This window comes from Typopeltis vanoorti, chromosome 25 (assembly GCF_054136105.1).
Source record: "Typopeltis vanoorti isolate ZY-2024b chromosome 25, IOZ_Tvanoo_1.0, whole genome shotgun sequence".
In the NCBI taxonomy this organism is placed as follows: Eukaryota; Metazoa; Arthropoda; class Arachnida; order Uropygi; family Thelyphonidae; genus Typopeltis; species Typopeltis vanoorti.
This window is the reverse complement of record NC_143573.1, coordinates 8,783,953-8,806,023: the sequence shown is the minus strand read 5'-3', so window position 1 is coordinate 8,806,023 and position 22,071 is coordinate 8,783,953. Positions and strand designations below refer to the sequence as shown.

Sequence of the window (22,071 nt, the reverse complement as noted above, 5' to 3'; positions counted from 1 at the left end):
ATGGAAGGAAGGTAAGAGCGTGTCATTGCATAAAGGCAGTAGCAGACTGGAAGTGTTTAATTATAGGCCAGTTTGTGTGTCATCAATAGTTGTTAAGGTCTTGGAGAGATTAGTGATACAGATTGTTGTTGATGGGGGAAAGGCATATACTGCCATTTTTTAAATTTTGCAAAGGCATTTGGAAGGGTGCTACATGATAAGCTGATATTTGAGTTGCAGCACATGGGTTTAGATGTCAGATTAGTCAACTGGATTGGCTGTCTGATAGGTATCAGAGAGTTGTGTATGTGGGGCAATATCAACGAAGCAGAAGGTTACAGGTGGGGTTCCACAGAGCTCAGTATAGTGCAGATGTGACAGCCCTCAAGAGGATTTGAATAAACTGGACAGATTGGCAAATGAATGGGGGCTTCAGTTAATGCAGCAAATGTAAAGTCTTGAAGTTTGGGATATATCGATGAGAGGCTGCATACTCGATTGGAGGAGATGTGCTGGAGGAAGTAGGGGAAACAAGAGATCTCGGGATGATGATTGATATCAAACTGAAATTCAGGGAGCATATTGCAAAGGTGGTGAAGGTAACCCAGAGGATTGCTGCAATATTGAGAAGGATGCTGACCTGCAGTGATAAAAGAGTTATCATTCCATTGTATAGAACCCTGATCAGACCACACTTAGACTATTGTTCTCAGATTTGGTTGCCAGAATTCGAAGGGGATAAATTAACTGTGGAAAGGGTAAAGAGGTGGATACCAAAGATGGTTTCTGGACTGTACAAGGTTAGTTATGAGGATTGGCTGAAGGAATGTGGACTGCAGAGTTTGGTGAATAGAAGGAGAGGTGATATGATCGAGACTTTTAAACTGTTGAGAGGTGGTTACAGGGTTGACATTGGGGAGTTCTTTCGCTTGGTTGAACAGCAGGATGGAGCAATGTCGAGGGACCAGCCCTGGAAGTTGCAAAAGGAAGCTGTGAGCAAGAGGGTGAGGAGTGTTTCTTTGCGTGGAGGGTGGCTGAACCGTGGAATGCATTTCCTGATAGAGTGGTTTGAGCAAGAATGGTCAATGAGTTCAAGGAGTGGTATGATTGATTTTGTTTCCTAGGAATGACCTCCCACGATGAGTCTCTTGACTTCATGGAGGCCTGAATAATAATAATATTATTAATATAGCAGATAATAATATATTTCAACAGCATGCATTTGTTAAAACACAAAGTACAAACAGTTTAAGAAGCCTTGTTAAAATAATAAGAAATAATCATAGATAATTTCCATGTTGCGCTAGAGTTGAAGAAGAACATGGCGGTAGATTTCAGCTGTGCTAAAGAAAAAGTGTGTTTAATCAGTATATTGTGTCACTTTTGTAGCAAATTGTCATACAGTTTTTCAGTGATAGATATGTCCTTCGGTGGTGTTGCTTTTCAAGTTTAGTTGTTGTGTATATTGCATTTATTTTTGGTTTATTTTTACCGAGAGGGAAAGGTCAGAGTCGGACACGTTCTGTGGGAAGAGAAGAAACAAATAAGTTTTTCGTTATTTAGTATAGTATTGTTTATACTTATAGTATCGCATAAGTATAGCTTATAGTAGAGCATTCAGTATATAGTTATAGTCGTTTCTGATACTCGGCACTAACTGAATGAAGGTAGCAGCTATAACTCAAATACCAAGTCCTCCCCATTTAAGGACTACATTTTGCATAGCATACCATAGGATTTTGTGGTATGCAGTGCTTATGGTATGTATGCATACCACATCTATGGGAGAGTACATATATGTGTGAAAAATGTAGGAAATGGGAAGAACTTTTTGAGTTAGAAATTACCATAACTGACCTCGGCAGCATTGCGTCAGCGATTGGAGAATATCGATCTAGAGAGAAACAAGTTTTATTATAGAGAATAACGAGCAAAATATAAATGAAAAGTAAGAGTGAAGAGTGTGGAAAGTTTGAATAATTCTGAAGAGTTTGGAGATGGTCCTAATTGGGAGGATGAACTGAAAGAGGAGGCGGAATGTCTCGGGAATGAGTTAAGAAGTGTGAAAGATGACATTAAGCAAATGGAAGAGATAAATATAAGGCGAATCAGAGTAGGAGTGAAAATAAGCATTATCGGAATGATAGAAGAGGAGAGAGGAATGGGAAGAATGCAAGGATTGCTGGAACCAGGGATAGAGAGATGCCAAGACAGCAGGTAAGTATGGGAACATGGAGAGCGAGAGAGAGATGCAGGTGAGCAATCAAGGAACAGAGTGGTAAGAGGTATGATGTATGGAGACTCAATGTCCTGCAGGAATGATAAAAATGTGGCTATGGCAATTAAGTGGAGTGAAAAGGTGGACGACATTATTGTGATGGTGGGCACGAATGACTTGAGAGGCAGTGCAGTGTAAATCAGGTGGCGAGAGATCTGAAATTCATGAGGTTGTACAGAAGAAAAATCAGAAGGAAGATGCGTGCGTGCATGCGTGTGTATGTGTGTGTGTGTGTGTGTGTTGCTCAGGTATGATAATGATGAGCTAAGTAGATGAGCATCGATAATGAATAGCGTAATAGCCAGAATGTGTCAGAAGAGAGGCTTGGAATACTTGGATGATTGAAGAACATTTGAGGACAGAAAAGAACTGTATTGCCCCACATACACAACTCTCTGATACCTATCAGACAGCCAATCCAGAATCCAGTTGACTTACCTGACATCTAAACCCATATCTTGCAACTTAAATATCAACTTATCATGTGGTACCCTGTGAAATGCCTTTGCAAAATCCAAAAAACTAGCAGAATATGCCTTTCTCTCATCAACTGCTCTTGTCACTTTATTATAAAAGGCAATCACATTACTAAAGCAAAAGCACCCCTTAACAAATCTATGTTGATTCTCACAGATAACATTACCCTCATCTGCCCAACACTGTATATAGTCCCGCACTAATTTCTCCAAGAGCCTAACTACTGATGACACACAAACTGACCTACAATTAGACACTTCCAGTCTGCTACTGAACTTATGCAATGGCACTATTTTACCCAGTGGCGCACTCAGGATTTAATCTTGGAGGGGGCTGAGCACTCAAGATTTATTCTTGGGGGGGGGGGTTGAGTAGACTATTTGAGAATACGCACTACACATTCAATGTGACCTACGACTGATTATCGGCAGTGATTGCTAATATATGATATCCATGATCTCCTCTGGCCCAACTCAGGCAAACAAAGTAGTGCTCGGTCTGCCCGAGCACTACTTCGTTCGCCTTGCTTTCACAATGGTGTGATTCCTGAGAGCTATAGGGTATTCCCACCTTATGTGACCTCTAATTCATAAGTAGTACAGAAATAAAAGACAATACACCACGTAAATAAAAAAATGAATTTTAATTAGGAAAAGATTTTTGGAAAATTTTGGGGTATATTTTTCCTTTTATTTTGGAGGGGCCATGGCCCTTTCCCCCCCCCCCCCCTGGGTGCACCACTAATTTTACCTTCCTTCCATTCCTTGGTTACCTTTCCCACAGACAGACTTTCATTGAAAAGCCAGGTCAACAGAGCTGTCAGTTCTTTAGCACATTCTCTCAAACCCATGGCAAAATCCCATCCAGTCCCACAGCTTTATTGACATCCAGAATACATAGTACTTGGAACACACTTTCCTCTTTCACCTATAAACTCTGAATGTGCCTTATCCCTCTAATATTAAAACCTACTTCTCCAGGATGAAATACTCCACTAAAGTGATCATTGAACAATTCCACTAGTCTGCTGCATCAGTCACTCTATTCCCATTTTTATTCAACAATGTCATTCTTCCACAATCATTTCTCCTCCTACTGGCCGCATAGCTAAAAACTTCCCCTAGGATTTTTTTTGGATCTTAGTGCCAATCTCTTCTCATATTCCAGTTTTGCCATCCTCACCATACTAGTCACTCTTCTGCCCTGAGTCTTATATTCTTTATGCATCTGCTCAGCACCCCTCTCCTTATATCTCTTCCATAATCTCTTTTTCACCTGCAGTTCCTGTTTAATATTGTTTGTCATCCACTTTACACCAAATTGTGTCCTCTTCTTCATGCGTGGAATACAACTTACTGTTGCTGCTGACAAATATTGTTCCTTCCAATTCCTCTCTCCATGAAACTGCCCAAAGTTGATATCTAAGAGTGTTATAATCACTCACCTTATAATTCCACATACATTCCATTCGCATTGATATTCTTGCATATCCATTCATCTCCAAGTCAAAACCACATGATCACTCTCTCCAACTGGGAGAAGAGATGCCATCTCAGTTATAATCATCTCTTCTGATGCTATGATCAAATCCAAAACTCTTCGACCTCATGTTCCTTCCATTACATGTTGCCTAAGACATTTGTCCCTCGAGAATTCAAGCCATTAGTGTCACTGCCATCCAAAGCCTCCACTCCAAGAGGACATACGTCATCAATTATAAGTAGTTCTGTGGGCTCCGTAGCTCATTCAATATAGATGAGGCCATTTGGTTGGAGAGACGTGGGTTCGATTTCAGTCCATGTTGTGAGGAACCTTTGTCTGGTCTCTTTCGACAAAAGGTGAGTTAGCCAGTCCCATATGGAAGTAAGGGGTTTTTTCACCAGGAAATTCAGATTTTTTTGTCCCTCAAAACAGGCAAACCGGCCCTATGAACACACACTTGGATTACTGTCAAGAATAATTATGACCCAGCCATAGCCCTGATTCATCAGCTATGCCGATCCCCAAGCCCAGATAAAGTTGGGGGGATTGAGATGGTCTCATACCACCCTGTAAAAGGGGCCCATTGCGTTAATCCTCATACGAAGATTAAAAAAATAGCAGTACTATAAAGCACTACGTTTTCCCTTCCTATCGTTTTGAAAATTGCTGAACCCTGCTACTTCTATTCCTGTTATTATATCATCTTCTGTCAACCACATCTCAGAGATATCTTTGGATGGACTGATGATATCAGCAACCCCAATTCATCTTTGTTATTCCAAATACTCCTTCCATTAGTATAAAGCATAAAAATGTCACTGTTTCTATACCTATCCTTATCCCTTCCTTACTCCACTGGACTCAGCATTACCTAATGCATTCCCCCTGCTCCCAAAGCACTTATTCCCACAAGAGGCCACGCTGGTACTTTTAGTTTCCTTGCACTGACACATCTTACCTTCCTTCCATTCCATGGGCACCTTTCCTACAGCCAGACTTTCATTGAAAAGATAGGTCAAAGGCACTGTCAGTTCCTGAGCACATTCTCTCAAAACTCGTGGTGAAATACCATCCAGTCCCACCGCTTTACTAACATCCAGAGTACTCAGTATGTGGAGCCACTTGCCTCCTGCACCTGTAAACCTCGAACCCGCCCTATCCCTCTAGTATTAAAATTGATTCCTCCAGGATGAAATACTCCAATAAAGTGTTGATTGAACAATTCCACTATGTCCTCTGCATTAGTCACTCTATTCCCATTTTTATCCCACAATGTCATTCTTCAACAGTCATTTCTCCTCCTACTGGCCACAGAGCTAAAAAATTCCATAGGATTTTCCTTGGATCTAAGAGCCAATCTTTTCTCATATTCCAGTTTTGCCTTCCTTACCATACTAGTCACTCTCCTGGCCTGTGTCTTATATTCTTCATGCATCTTCTCTTCACCTGTCTCCTTATATCTCTTCCATGGCCTCTCTTTTGCATGTAATTCCTGTTTAATATTGTTTGTCATCCACTTTGCTCCAAATTGTGTTCTCTTCTTCACTCGTGGAATACAGCTTACCATTGCTGCCAACAAATATTTCTTCACAATTTCCGAAGCACTAATGATATCCTGGCCTTCCAATTCCTCCCTCCACGAAACTTCACCAAGTTGACGTGTAAGACTATTATAATCACCTGCTTTATAATTCCACATATGTTCCCGTCTCTTTGATACTCCTTCATGTCTATTCATTTTCCAAATCAAAATCATATGGTCATGCTCTCCAACTGGAGGGAGAGATGTCATCTCAGTTATTATCAACTCTTCTGATGCTATAACCAAATCCAAAACTCTTGAACCTCTTGTTCCCTCTGTTACACGTTGCTGAAGACATTTGTCCCTCAAGAATTCTAGAAATTCCATTCCCTTATTGCTACATACATCTTCCTCTACCCAATTTATACTGTTGCAGTTAAAATCTCCCATAACAATCATTCTTCTTGCACTCGCCATGCTCAACTGTCTCAACATCTCGTGGTCCCCACCCTCTGTGCTCTTTGGTCTGTATCAACACCCCACTAAATATCCCATCTTGCCGACCTCTACCTCACACCATATGCTTTCAAAATCATTATTGTCACTGCCTTCCAAAGTCTCCACTCTTAGAGGACATAAGCCATCACTTATCATAAGCAGTACTTCACCACCACACTTTCCCTTTCTATCCTGCCAAAAAATGCTGTACCCTGCTACTTCTATTCCTGTTATTATATCCTCTTCTGTCAACCACGTCTCGGTGATCCCAATAATCTTTGGCCAGGCTGATGCTATCAGTGCCACCAATTCCGCTCCCTTATTCTGAATACTCCTGACATTAGTAAAAAGCATAAAAATGCCATTGTTTCTATACCCAGCATTATTCCTTCTAGATTCCACTGGGCTCAGCGTTACCTGATGTCGTTCCCCTTCTCTCACGTACCCATTACCACAAGAGGCCACCCCTGCCACCATCCATACTGGGACACACCAACTCGTTCATAACAGCAATCTCTCCTCCTGCCTACTTCCTTCCTCATTCAAATGCAAGCGGTCTCTCGCATACAATTCCTCTCTGCCCTCAAATGTACTGCAAGCATCCACATATTCCAACTCTCTCTTCTGACACATTCTCGCTATTATGCCATTCAATATCACTGCTCTTCTGCTCAGCTCGTCATTATCATACCTAGGCAACACACACTCACTATCTTTCCTCTCTGTGTCTTCTTTCATACAACCTCAAGCAAGAATCTCACATCTCTGGCTGCCCTATTTACACAACCACTCAAGTCATTTGTTCCCACCATCACAATCATCTCATCCACGCTTTCACCTCTTTTAACTGCCAAAGCCACACTTTCTATCTTTCCTCCTGGCAAACACTCCTCACACATCCTATCTTGAACACCATGAATCATTGAGTTGCACCTCTTACCACCCTATTCCTCGATTGCTCCCATGCATTCCTCACTCTCTCTCTTGTAACAGTTTCTCTTTGTGCTCCCCTACTTACCTGCCTTCCTGACATCACTCTCTCCCTAGTCCCTGTGCTCCCTTGCATTCCTCTCATTCCCTCTCTCCTGCTGTTTCTATTCTTTCCTCTTCTATCATTCCTATATCTGACACTCATTCCCTCTCTTCCACTTATCCAATTCTTACCTCTTCTATCATTCGTACAACTCTTTCTCATTCCTGCTCTTCTACTGTTCACATTCTCTCCTTTTCTATTACACCCATATCTTTCTCTTATACTGTTTCTATTCTCTCTTCTTCTACCATTCCCATAACTCTCTCTCACTCCTCCTCTGATTTGCCTTGCATTCGTCTCTGCCATCCACCTAATATCATCTTTCACACTTTTCATCTCATTCCCCAGACATTTCACCTGCTCTTTCAGCTCATCTATCTATCTCTGTAAGTCTGCCACTCTTGTTTGCCATACATCCTCCCAATTGAGAATATCTCCTAAAACTTCAGAATCATCCATCAATCATTATAATAGTCTAAGACGTCAACTTGGGGAAGTTTCATGGGGAGGAATTGCAAAGCCGGGATATCATTAGTGCATGGGAAATTGTGAAAGAATATTTGTTAGCTCCAAAGGTAAGTTGTATAGCACGAGTGAAGAAGAGGACACAATTTGGAGTAAAGTGGATGACAAACAATATTAAGCAGGAATTGCATGCAAAAAAGAGGCTATGGAAGAGATATAAGGAGACAGGTGAAGAGCAGATGCATGAAGAATATAAGACACAGGCCAGAAGAGTGACTAGTATTGTAAGGAAGGTGAAACTGGAATATGAGAAGAGATTTGCCCTAAGATTCAAAGAAAATCCTAGGGAATATTTTAGCTATGTGGCCAGTAGAGGTGAAATGACTGTGGAAGAATGATATTGTGGGATAGAAATGGGAATAGAAGGACTGATGCAGAGGACATAGTGGAATCGTTCAATGAATACTTTAATGGAATATTTCATCCTGAAGGAGTCAGTTTTAATACTCGAGGGATAGGGCAGGTTCGAGGTTTAGAGGTATAGGAGGAGAGTGTTTTTCAAATACTGAGTACTCTGGATGTCAGTAAAGCTGGATGGTATTTCACCATGAGTTTTGAGAAAATGTGCTAGGGAACTGACAGTGCCTTTGACTGGCTTTTCAATGAAAGTCTGCCTGCCTGAAAGGTGCAGTAAGATAGTACCATTGCATAAGGGTGGTAGCAGACTGGAAATGTCTAATTATAGGCCAGTTTGTGTGTCATCAGTAGTTGCTAAGATCTTGGAGAAAGTAGTGAGGAACCGTATATAGCATTGGGCAGATGAGAGTGGTATTATCCGTGGGAGTCAACATGGATTTGTGAAGGGGCGCTCTTGTTTTAGCAATATGATAGCCTTTTATAATAAAGTTAAAACAGCATTAGATGAGGGAAAGGCATATACTGCCATTTTCCTAGACTTAGCAAAGGCATTTCACAGGGTGCCACATGATAAGCTGATATTCAAGTTGCAGCACATGGGTCTGGATGTCAGATTGGTCAGCTGGATTCAGGATTGGCTGTCTGATAGGTATCAGAGAGTTGTGTATGGTGGAGCAGTTTCAAGGAGACAGAGGGTTACAAGTGGGGTTCCTAAGGGCACAGTACCGGGAACTATATTGTTTAACCTTTATATCAATGACATTGTCAGTGGATTGCAGGGGGATATTCAGTTATTTGCAGATGATGCAAAGCGTGGAAGGATTATTAGTAATAGTGCAGATGTGGTAGCGCTCCAAGAGGATTTGAGTAAGCTAGATAGATGGGCAAATGAATGCGGGTTTCAGTTTAATGCAGCAAAATGGTTTGGGAAACATCGATGGGAAGCTGCATACTCTATGGGAGGAGTTATACTGGAGAAAGTAGGGGAGAAGAGATCTGGGGGTTGATGATTGATAGAAACCTGAAATTTAGGGGACATATTGGAAAGGTGGTGAAGGTAACACAGAGGATTGCTGCAATAATGAGAAGAACACTGACCTGTAGAGATAAAAGGGTTATCATACCGTTGTATAAGTCTCTGATCAGACCACACTTAGACTATTGTTCTCAGATTTGGACACCAGGATTTGAAGGAGATAAATGAACTGTGGAAAGGGTACAAAGGCAGATAACAAAGATGGTGTCGGGACTGTACCATGTTAGTTATGAGGATCGGCTGATGGAATGTGGAATGCAGAGTTTGGTGGTTAGAGGCGGTTACAGGGTTGACATTGGGGAGTTCTTTCGCTTGATTGAACAGCAGGAAGGAGTCATGACAAGGGCCCATCCCTGGAAGTTATGAAAGGGAACTGTTTGCAGGATGGTGAGGAGTTGTTTCTTTGCATGGAGAGTGTTTGAACCATGGAATGCATTGCCTGATAGAGTGGTGAGAGCGAGAACAGTCAATGAGTTTAAGGAGTGGTATGATAGACTTTGTGTTTCTCGGGGAGGGGGGAACCTCCTCTCGATGAGTCTTGATAGACTCTGTGTTTCTTAGGAAGGACCTCCCACGATGAGTCATTTGACTCCATGGAGGCCTGAATAATAATAATAATAATAATATACTTGTTCGTTTGCTTACACTTGGTATAATTTAATTTAATTTCAATTTAAAGAAATTTAATTTCTTGATATCTTTATTATGGCCTTATACAAAAGAATCATGACCTCTTTGTTTTATGTCAATGTCTTCTTCATAAATGCCATAATCGTTTGTGATGACCTCAGTTACAGACTGTATTGCTTAAATTTTAACTCCTTGTCCACCAACACGCCAGATCCCTTATCTTCTCCATCTCCTTCAAAATATTCCCCAACGAATTGTATATGCTGCATCCCATCCTTGAATTCCATATTATTATTATTATTATTATTATTATTATTATTATTATTATTATTATTATTATTATTATTTGACACCTCCAGGGCGTCCAAAGACTCATTGAGGGAGGTCACATACTCTACAACTCTGTCTCGACCACTCAATCCACCAGCTGACTCCCTTCACCAACGCCATCTACCGCTGACCACTACAACTAGTATTTCCACATACAATCACAAACATCCATGTCCATGGCGGGATTCGAACCCGCAGCCTTTTGGCTGGAGAGCGATATGATAACCACTCAGCCAGCCAGGCTAGCATGTCAATGTCTTCTGCATTATTGCAATAATCCATTGTGATGACCTCAGTTACAGCACTGTATTCCTTAAATTCTAACTCCTTGTCCATCAACACTCCAGATCCCTTATCTTCTCCATCTCCTTCAAAATATCCCCCAACCAATTGTATACTCTGCACATTAAAACAATATGGTTTGCAATGAAATGGCAGTTCCAATCACTTGTCAAGACACAGTCTGCTCAAATCCTTCTGTGAAGCTATATACTGTACTGCTCATAGTTACCCTGCACAGTACCATCTGCAAACAATTGCATATTTCCTTTATGTTTCTCCCACACACAAAAGATTATTTGCAAACCTATAGTACATTTTTACCATTATTTACATACTAAGGAGTTTTTTCTATTTTTATCAAATTTCCAGATAATTGGAGTAGAGCTCTCTCATGGTACCCATATATAAAAATGGAAATAAAACTGATTGTGAGAATTACAGAGATATATGTCTACTGAGTGTTCCTGGTAAGATATATACAAGTATACTTAAGAAACGGTTGAGAAGGATTGTGGAAGAGAAGCTTGGTGAAAAACAAGCTGGATTCAGGCCAAATAGAGGCTGTCAGGATCAGATTTTCACTTTACGACAGACAGTTGAGAAATCATGGGAATATAACAAAGATCTGTATTTAAGCTTTGTAGATCTGGAAAAGGCATATGACAAGGTTCCAAGTGAGAAGCTATTCAAAACTCTATAGTTATATGGTGTCAATGGAGCATTATATCAAGCATATCAAGCTATAATAATAATATCAAATATTATTATTATTATTAGTCTTTATTTGAGTTGTAAGTCAGCAGTTAGAATTGAAGGAAGTTCAGGAAGATGGTTTAATGATGGAAGTTTTTTCACTTGGCTATGCTATCAATTACATATTTGGTTTAATCCTTTATCCAAGTGTAAGCAAACAAAGTTTGTCCCTGAAATATTTTCAGGACTAAGGCAACTCGTGGTAAAGGTGGTATAAGTTCCAATCACTTATTTCACTTTTGTTTGCTTACACTTGGATAAAGGATTAAGTGAAATATGTAATTGGTAGCATAGCCAAGTAAAAAAGGTTCCATCAACTATCTCTTATCCAGAGAATTTTAATAATAAGGTGTTGATACCTTTTGGCAACTGATATGTGGTGATATGACTTTTGCATTACTTGCACCTTTATATCACCACCTCTGCGTCTGGCTCCCACTGATGAGACCTCAATAAAGGTCGAAACTGGTCTAGGTAGTGGCCCTTCTTTTAATGCATAGCATCATACATGCCTGCAAGGAGATGTGCTTTGCATTATGGGAGATACTAAAGCAAGCGATCGGAATTTATACCGCCTTTACCACGAATTGCCTCAGTCCTGAAAATATTCCAGGTGCAAACTTTGTTTGCTTACACTTGGATAAAGGATCAAACCAAATATGTAAAAGGTGGTTTAATGTTAAATCTGGTATCAGACAAGGATGTGCTTTATCCCCTCTTATTCATTATCTATATGGATCACATTATGAAGGAAAGTGGTACTAAACCTGATATCAAAATTAGAGATGCTAATCTTAGCTCCTCTTTATGTGGATGATGTTATACTTTTAAATAAATCTGCTACAAGTCTGCAAGATTCCCTGACTAAAGTGAATAACTATTGTAATAGATATTACTATTATTACTATTATTACTATTATTACGGGCAACTCCAGGGAGTCATTAGACTCATCGAGGGAGGCCCCAAATCATATTCATCACAACTATCTGACATTCATACAGAATCTATCATACCTCGCCTTAAACTCATTCACTGTCACAGCATCCACTACAGACTCAGGGAGCGCATTCCACTCATTCACTACTCTAAAAGTAAAGAACCCAGCTCTAACACCTTTACTAACCACACTTTTGCCCAGTTTCCATGGATGTCCCCTAGTCCTCCCACAACCAGCCCTGTTCTCAAAAATATCTTCTGAATTAATTTTATAGAAACCCTTCAGTAATTTGAATGTCTCAATCATATCTCCCCTCCTCCGCCTATCAACCAATTTTTGCAACCCACAAATCCTCAACCTGTTCTCATACGGTTCATTCCACAGACCTGCTATCATCTTGGTCACTCGCCTCTGGATCCTCTCAACATCCTCCCCATCAAGAAGAAACCTAGGTGACCAAATCTGAGCACAGTAGTCTAGATGGGGTCTTATCAAGGCTCGATAGAGAGGAACAATAACCTGCTTGTCTCTGCTTGTCAACGTATTCTTCAGCAACCAAGTGATTTGATGAGCTGTTTTGGTCACTTTTGCAATGTGTCCCCTAAATTTCAATTCCCTATCCACCAACACTCCTAAATCTCGTGCCTCATCAATTTCCTGGAGCAGGGTTCCACCAATGCAGTAAACTGCCGCCAATCTTTTCACCCCAAAATGCATAACCTTACATTTTGCCACATTAAACTGACATCCATTCTCCTTAGCCCAGACCTCCAATCTATCCAAATCATCCTGCAAAATTTTGACGTCATCTGCATTCACTATTGCCCTACCCAACTTCGCATCATCCGCAAACAAATGAACTGTTCCTCTCAGATCATTTCCTATATCATTTATGAACAAATTAAACAGCATTGGTCCAAGAACAGATCCTTGTGGCACACCACTAGTCACAGGCCGTCTTGTGGACTCTACTCCCGAGTAAACCACTCTCTGATATCTCTCCGTCAACCACCCTCCTATCCATCTCACCAACCCTATGTCCATTCCCATATGCTGCAATTTACTGAGTAGAATTCCATGTGGAATCCTGTCAAAGGCCTTGGCAAGGTCCAGTAGAATCACCGTAAACCCATTACCCTTATCCAGTTCAGCCGTCACTGTGTTATAATACGTGAGCAAGTTACTGAGGCATGACCTACCCTTCACAAAACCATGCTGTCCCCGATACAGTATCCCATTTTCTTCAATCCAATCTTGTATTTTCCTTTTGACTATTTTCTCTAAGACCTTTACAATGATTCCTGATATGCTAATCGGTCGGTAATTTACAACAGCAGTCTTGGAACCACCTTTATGCAGTGGAACTATTTTCCCCTCTTTCCACCCGCTCGGGACTAACCCAGACCCGAGACTCAAATTAAACAAAATGGTCAAGGGTACTGACAATTCTTTAGCTGCTTCTCGTACAACACGAGCTGGTATACCATCCAATCCCCCAGATGTATTGACATTGAGGTTATGCAATAGACTACTCACCTCCACTTCATTAACCACAATTCCCGTATTATCTACTGGTTTATTCGTTTCTGCAATGTCACCACCTGGATGATATACTCTTGCAAAGTGCTCACTCAGTAACTCAACTATCTCAACTGATTCAGTTACCTCCCTACCATCGGCATTCTTTAAAATCAATCTGCCATGTACATTTTTCCTTTTACTTGCTACATATCTAAAAAACTGTTTAGGATTCTCTTTAGCCTGCATGGCCAATGTTCTTTCGTAATCCTTTTTTGCTTTTCTTACCACACTCGTCACCCTTCTGGCCTGCGCTTTATACCGTTCATGTGCCTGCCGGTCACCCTTCTCCTTAAATTCCCTCCATAGTTGTTTCTTTTTTTGCAACTCAAGCTTAATGGTGTTATTCATCCATTTAACCCCTACTTGATTTATTATTCGGACTCTAGGTATACAGTCAGCCATTGCTTCATGCAAGCACTTCTTAACTACCTCCCATGCACTATCAACTTCTAGTCCTTGCAGTTGTACATGCCATGGCACTGAACCAATCAAACTCCTAAGCTTGTCATACTTTCCAGCCCGATAATTCCACATGTACCCTGTCTTAATTGAAAATTCTATATATGGTATGAAGGTCAGCATTATATATGGTATGAAGGTCAGCATTAAAAAGACAAAGACAATGAAAATAGGCAGAAACATTAAAAATATCACTGCATTGTGAATGGAGAACCTATAGAACAAGTAAAACATTTCAGCTACTTATGCACGATTTTTAGTGAGGATGGTCAATTAAATATGGAAATAGACAATAAAATCAACAAAGCTAGTATGGTAGGAAGTCAAGTGAATAAATTTATATGGAATAAGAGAGAAATTAGCCAAGACAATAAATTAGCTGTATACAAGACAGTGTTCAAACCAATTTTAACTTATGGATCTGAGAGCTGGGTCAGAAGTAAAACACTTGACCGAAGACCAGAGACTGCAGACATGAGAGTCTTGAGAAAGATTAAGGGCATGAACAGATGGCATAAATGACAATATCATTAAAAATGAGGATATTAGGAAACAACATGACATTGTCAGCATCCAGGAATGTGTTAGCAGAGCTAATCTCAAGTGGGTATGGTCACTTAAACAGAATGGGAGAGGAAAGATTAGCAAAACAAGTGTTGTCTGCTGGGTTGCAGGAAAAAAATCCAGAGGAAGACCAAAATATAGGTGGATTGATACAGTAAAAAATGCCATAGAAAATAGAAATATAAGATCTGATAATGTTGAAGTCTTGATAGGTAACAGACTGATTTGTAGGAAAATTATAGATAAGAAGTTAGTAATGATGTAATTTTTCATGTAGTACTATCATATCCTGTACACCCCTTGAGGGTATATATCAGGAATTTGATAATGATGATGTATTTTTTTTGTATTTATTTATTTTTTTTAGACAGTCTGGAAATCCTGCTCTAGAAACCAAACATTGAACTTTTTCAAGCCAGGGTAGTGGTGGCCTCACACTGGTATGAAATTCATCTCCATCTAAAGACAATCACAAACATCCACACCCACAGTGGGATTTGATATTGCGATCTGTTGGTTGGAGAGTGGGTATGTTAACTGCTCGGCCAACTAACCGACATTCAAAAACATCTCTCAGTATCGTTCACATAAGAATAAAACAATAGTCCAATGTTTCTTTTGGGATACTGCTACTCTCACAACTTGTTGCTTAACAATAGCATATCCAATACACTAATATGTTGTCTGAATACCCATTTCCAGTTTAATTACTAATTATGTGATATTCTGTCAGAGGCCTTTGAAAAACATACCAATTGTATGTACATCTTTCTTGTCTAATGCATTTGTCACATTGTTGTAATGTAAGTAGGTTGTCTTCACAAATGATCTTCTTTTTGCATATGCATACTGACTATCAAAGGAAATGCTATTGTTATCAATCTAATTCTTGACTGTCACTAATCTCTACACCATCTTAATCACAACTACAGACACAGATTGGACTATAATTAAAAGCCTCATCTTGCCTAGTCTGTGAAATAGAACACTTTTGCTCTCTGTATATACTCCTTTAAGACTTGCCTATTTCTGAGACATTTGTTAAAAAGTAAGTCATTTCCTGAACACTGCGATATGTTAACAAGTCCTACTTCTTTATTATCAATTCCCCATACACAACCTGCTGATACTTGTCAGATAGCCAGTCTCTGATCCAGTGCACTAATCTAATGTTCAGCCCCTCTGTTCTAGTTTGGCTATCAACTTATAATGTGGTAATCCATCACAAGTCTTTGTAAAATCTAAGTATACTACTGTGTGTCCCTCTCCTCTGTCTAAGGAAGCCATCACCTTATGGTAATAAGTAGATTACTAAAAAATGACCTCCCTTTAGAAAATCCATGCTGTCCATCAAAGATAATACCATTGTTGTCAACCCAATTCTGGATTCTAGTTTTCACCAGCGACTCCAACAACTTAACCACAACACCTGACACACACAGATAGGCCTATAATTTGATGCTTGAGTTCTATCACATTCCTTATGAAGTGGCAGAATCTTCCCCCCTCCCCTTGCACTCCTTTGGAATTTGATCCAGTGGAAGACTCATATTAAACAAATATGTCAAGGCAGATGCCAACTCCCTGACACATCCCTTCAAAATATGTGGTGATATATTATCAAGTCCCACAGCTTTATTAACATCAAGTTTGCTCAATTCCTCATATATCTCTTGCTCACTTACAGTCAATCTCTCCTCCTCGGCATCCACTGCATCTCAAACTCTCAACGATGCAATATTCACAAGGATGACAACTTCAGTTTTTGGTCTGAATCTAGCTTGTTCTTTCCCTGGTATCTCTTCCACAATCTTTCTCAGTCTCTTTTTAAGTATGCTTGCATAATCTTACCTGGAACACTTAGTAGAGAAATTTGTCTATAATTCTCACATTCAGCTTTATTCCCTTTTTATATGATGTGAGAGCTCTGTTTCAGTCATCTGAAATTCGACCTTCTGACCAGGTAGTTCTTGAATTTAGATAGTTCTTGAATTAATCTCCTTTCCACCCAACTCATTCCATGCTACAGCTCCAAGCTGTCTCCTGAGCTTCTCATAATCACCAGGTTTGTAGTTTCACATATACCTTTTCCTCATAGAACTCCTCACATGGCTGGCAACCACCCAGGCAATCACTTCTTGGTCACTCTCACCAACTGGAGGGAGATTTGACATCTTATATAAATGAACATCCTCTGATGAGATTATGAAATCGAAGGCTCTCAGGCAATGCATTCCAATCATTCACAACTCTCCATGCAAAAAAGATGCTATCACTGTACTAATTAATTGAAATTACTAAAGAAATAAGTAAAGATTAGATTAATGAATTTTTAGAGGAGAAAAAAATTCTAAAAAGAAATTTGAGTTTAACTAGTCTGGCTATGTAGATAGATAATCTACTCTTCAATCTAAAGGCTGTAGGACTGAATTGCCCATGGTATAGATGTGAATACCTAAATTTCCTGTGAAACAAAATGTAATTATTGAGGTCTGAAAAGGTACTCATTGATCTCTATAATAGGAGTTTCAGATTATTTAATGCTGAGATATCTCATACTGGTGTCTTTTATCATTACCCATACTTACCAACACAGTTCATACTTCACAACATCAGTATAAATTAACATTAGCAATTTTTCTGTTATAATAAAAAGCTTATGATACTGTTTCCCATGAAATCATAAACAACACAACAAAGAAAAAAGAAACCAAAAACTATAAGAAGCAACAAGACTCAGTTAATTTAAAAGCTATTTGATGTGTAAAACTAAATAATAGCTATAGCAGCTATCTTAAATTACATGTTTCTCAGGATTCTGTCCTTGCGCATATGTACACCCAAATTTTATAATCTACATCAACTTCTTTGATGCACAATTACCAAAATTTAATTGGATAGTTGTAATTTGAGGAGTATAAAGTACAGGCTAAGAAGGTAATGAGTATAGTGAATGAGAAATTCCTTAGGAAACTGGCTGAGGTAGCTGGTTATTTGCTGAAGAGAACACATGGATCACATCTGCTGAGGTTACAGGTTAGGGGAGAATTAGGGATAGTGTTGAATAACATTGGGAAAAGAAGTTCTGGAGTTCTGGAATGTAAAAAAAAAGTTTTGAATTTTAAGTAATCTTGGTGACAATTCAACTTGGGAGTAGATAGGATCTCACGAAGTATATTAAGGGAATGTGCAAAAGCACTGGTAACACTTGCTTTTGGAACTGGAACTAGTAAGCAACAGGTAAAAGTCCCACAATGGAGAATTCAAATCAGTGATTTCAAACTATAAACTAGTTTGTGTATCAGGTGAAGTAAGTACCTTATTGAAGATAGAATACAAAAATGGATTGATGAAAGTAGAATTCTTTCTAGCATGGATCTGTTGAGAAGAGGTCTTTCTTCAGTAACCTGTTTGCATTTTTATAATAAGGTAATAAGTGTACTATACACAGATATACGCATATGGTAAATTTACTCAATTCTGCAGAGGCATTTGATAAATATCCTATGAAAAACTACTGCTGAAATTGATTTCGATGGGGATGGACAGTCAGCCGATAGTTTTATTACAGAGATGGTTGGCCAGTAGGAGCCAGTGAGTTATGTGAGTGCACTATCTCAGAAAAGAAAGGTGACAAGTCAGGTGTCATAGGGTTCTGTTTATGGCATTTGCTGTTATTTAATTTATATATATATATTGATGATATTGTTCCAGGTGTGAAAGAAGATATTCAGTTGTTTGCTGATGATGATAAACTGGGTAGACCAATTTTTGGAAACTCTGATGTAGTGTGAAAGGATTTTAATAGATTGGTGCTTTGAACAAATAAATAAGTTTATCAGTTCAATGTTGTTATGTCACCATGCACATATGCATCACTGCCTCCTTTTGCACCTTTCAGAGATGGCCTCCTGTCCATATCTCTCGCCCTTTTTCTTCCCCCCCCCCCGTGTCAGTACTGTAAATACCTCTCAACAGTTTAAATACCTCAGTCATATCATTTCTTTCTTCTATCCACCAACTCTGCAATTTGTATACCAGACCATCAGTCTGTCCTCATAACTAACATTGTAGAGTCTGGATATCATTTTCGTTATGTGCCTCTTTACCCTCTCCAGGGTTAATTTATTTACACATCTAGACATGTCCAGATGTGTCCTGATCAGAGCTTTATACAATAGAATTTCCACTGTTATCTCTGCCTTGAAAGTCTGTCTTAATAATGTATCAATCCTCTGAGTTGCCTTCACTACCTTTGCAATCTGTGCCCAAAACTTCAAATTTTTATCAACAATCACCCCAAGATCTCTTGCCTCAGCTACTTCCTCTAGAAGAATTCCATCAAATGATTATGTCTCCCATTTGTGGATCCTAAAGTTCAAGACCTTACATTTAGTTGCATTAAACAGACATCCCCAGTCATTCGCCTACTATTCCAGCTTATTCAAATCCTGTTGAAGAGCCAAAACATTACCACTATTACTAATAACCCTCCCTCAAAATATCACTTATCTGTTCAGGAGCTATCCACAAACACTACATACCATATAGCCCTCTCATTATGTTAAAGTACAAATTCTCCAAGTGCAAACTACCCACAGATTGTACATTCTGTCTAGTTCAGATTTCTCATAAAGTAAAACTTTAATAAACTATAACAAAAACTTATTTATTTTTTTCTTCACTGCTACCTTGTAACATGTCTGACCCTAACCTCACCCTTTGGTGGACTCACCTACACATACCTCCCTTGTTCTCTCCCCACCTTTGATATAATGAAAAATTTCAAAAATCCATATATGATTCTGCCTATTTTCATTCTCATGTTATTGCTGACCTTCATACCATATCTATTACAACAGTTATTCAATTTACTCAGGGAATCCTGCAGACCTTCTAGTGGATTTATTTAGAAGTATAACATCGTCCGCATAAAGCAAACAGCTGACATTAACATCTCCACTTTTGATATCAGGTTTAATACCACTTTACTTTATAATGTGATCCATATAGATAATGAATAACAGAGGGAATAATGTACATCCTTGTCTGACACCAGTTTTAACATCAGGCTATCTTCCCATACTCCCTTCAATTCTAACTGCTAACTTACAACTCATATAAAGACTAAGTATTGCTTGATATAATGCCCCACTGACACCATATATCTATAGTGTTTTGAATAGCTTCTCTCTTGGCACATTTTCATATGCCTTTTCCAGATCTACAAAACTTAAGTACAGATCATTGTTATATTCCCATGATTTCTCAACTATTTGTTGTAAAGTGAAAATCTGATCCTGACAGCCTCTATTTGGCCTGAATCCAGCTTGTTCATGACCAAGCTTTTCTTCCACAATCGTTCTCAACCATTTCTCAAGAATACTTGCATAAATCTTACCAGGAACACTTAGTAGCAAAATACCTCTGTAATTCTCACATTCAGTTTTATTTCCCTTTTTATATATGGCTATTATGAGAGCTCTACTCCAGTCATCCGGAATTTTTCTCTCTGTCCAGGTCCTCTAAACTATGCAGTGCAGCCTCTGTAAGATTTTTATACCTCCATACTTGAGCATTTCTGGTCGAATATCATCTACCCCTGCTGCATTTCCACATTTCAGGCCTTTGATGGCTTTTTCTACTTCAAGTATGGATATGTATTCCTGACTGCATCCCTGTTGAGTGTTTTTTACCACTGTGCTATCACTGCTTATTTCATTTAGCAATTTTTCGAAGTAATTATTCCATACTTCAAGGATATCTTTTTCTCCAGTTTTCATATCACCTTTATCATCTCTAATTCCTTTTACAGCACTCTTTCCTCGATTTCTGAGCTTCTTCAACAACCTCCTCCAGAATATCTTGCCATCTTCTTGATATTTATTTTCTATTTTCTTACCAGTGTCTTCCCATGACTTGTTTAGCTAGTTTTACACAGTGTTTAGCTTTCTTACATTTGTCTCTGTATTCTCTAAGAACACAAGCTGACTTATTTGCCAAGAACTTTTTGATATGCTTTCTTCTTTTCCTTCACTGCCTCTTTAACTTCTTGTGTCCTCCATGGAGTTCTGATTTTTCTATCCTTGCAGACAACCTTACCACATGCCTCTCTGGCTGAATCAATCATGTTTTCTTCAGAGCTTGCCACTGAATCTTCAAAGTTTGGTTCCTGTTCTCAAACTCTTTCATTTTTTCTTGAATAATGTTTGTGTATTTTAGTCTACAGTTCACATCTGAGAGCTCAACTTTTATTCACTTTAAAACTTTCTTACATATTCTTCTTTTCAATAGGAAATTCAATTTTAGTCTGCTCAAGACTAAATGGTGATCACTTCCAATTTCAAATCCTCTGTACAGTCTGGTGTCCTGCAACAGGGAGAAAATATCACTATCACCAATAACATAGTCAATGAGACTTCTCTTCTTCTCCCCATGTGAATTTGTGCACATTTTTATGTTGGAACATTGTGTTAGTAATAGCCAGTCCATGTCCTGAACAGAAATTCAACATGTATTTGCCATTATTATTTGCTCTTTTCTCCAAATTTTCCCAAAATATTTTTGTATGTCTGACAATCTCCTACTCTGTTATTTAGATCCCCAACAAGGATTAACTTTTCCTTTTTCATTGTGTTAGTTGCTTTCTCTAAAGCCTCAGAAAATTCCTTCACTTCTACCTTAGTAGAACCTTCTGTGGGAGCATAAGCACAATTAAGACTCATTGTCCAGTTCTCCATTCCAAAATTTGCCCACATCACTGTACTTGAGAATGCCTGCCATTCAAGGAGATCAGCCTGATATTTAGTGTTGAATACTCTGGCCTACTCCTTCTTTTCCTTGATTATCATTGCCTGAATATAACATTTTGTGTTTACTGCTCAGAAAGATCTCACCAATTTTTGTCTTTTTTTTGTTTCAGTCACCCCTATTATGTTGATCTGGTAGTTATCCAATTCCTCGGCTAGCTCCATTTCTTTGCCATTCAAGCTTCTTATGTTGACAGTACCAATCTTGAACTCTGGTGATGTTGAGTTGGGGTGTATTTCAGGATTTGTTATAATAGCTGATTTTTTGCTGTTCACCCTGGTTCCCTGGTGAAAACAACAGGGCCTTGTTTAACTGGATGATGCCCCAGCTGGCATGAATTCTGTCATGTTGTACCATCATTCTATATTTTGGCTTAAGCCAATAAGAATACAATTTGGTTGGCTAAATCCAAAATTGCCAGTTCATTCAGTATCCAGGTAGATACATAACAGGGTGCACTATGAGAAGGTGAGGATTAGACATTAGGTCAGAAGCCCTGGTTGGTTCTTCACATTACTTTAAAGGCTATGTGGAAGT

General features: G+C 39.1%; 1 protein-coding gene across 1 annotated transcript in view; it reads left to right on the top strand.

The window, feature by feature from the left end:
- LOC150092519 (putative fatty acyl-CoA reductase CG5065) overlaps positions 1–22,071 on the top strand; it is a 421,409-nt gene that overhangs the window by 121,439 nt on the left and 277,899 nt on the right. The window lies entirely within an intron of this gene.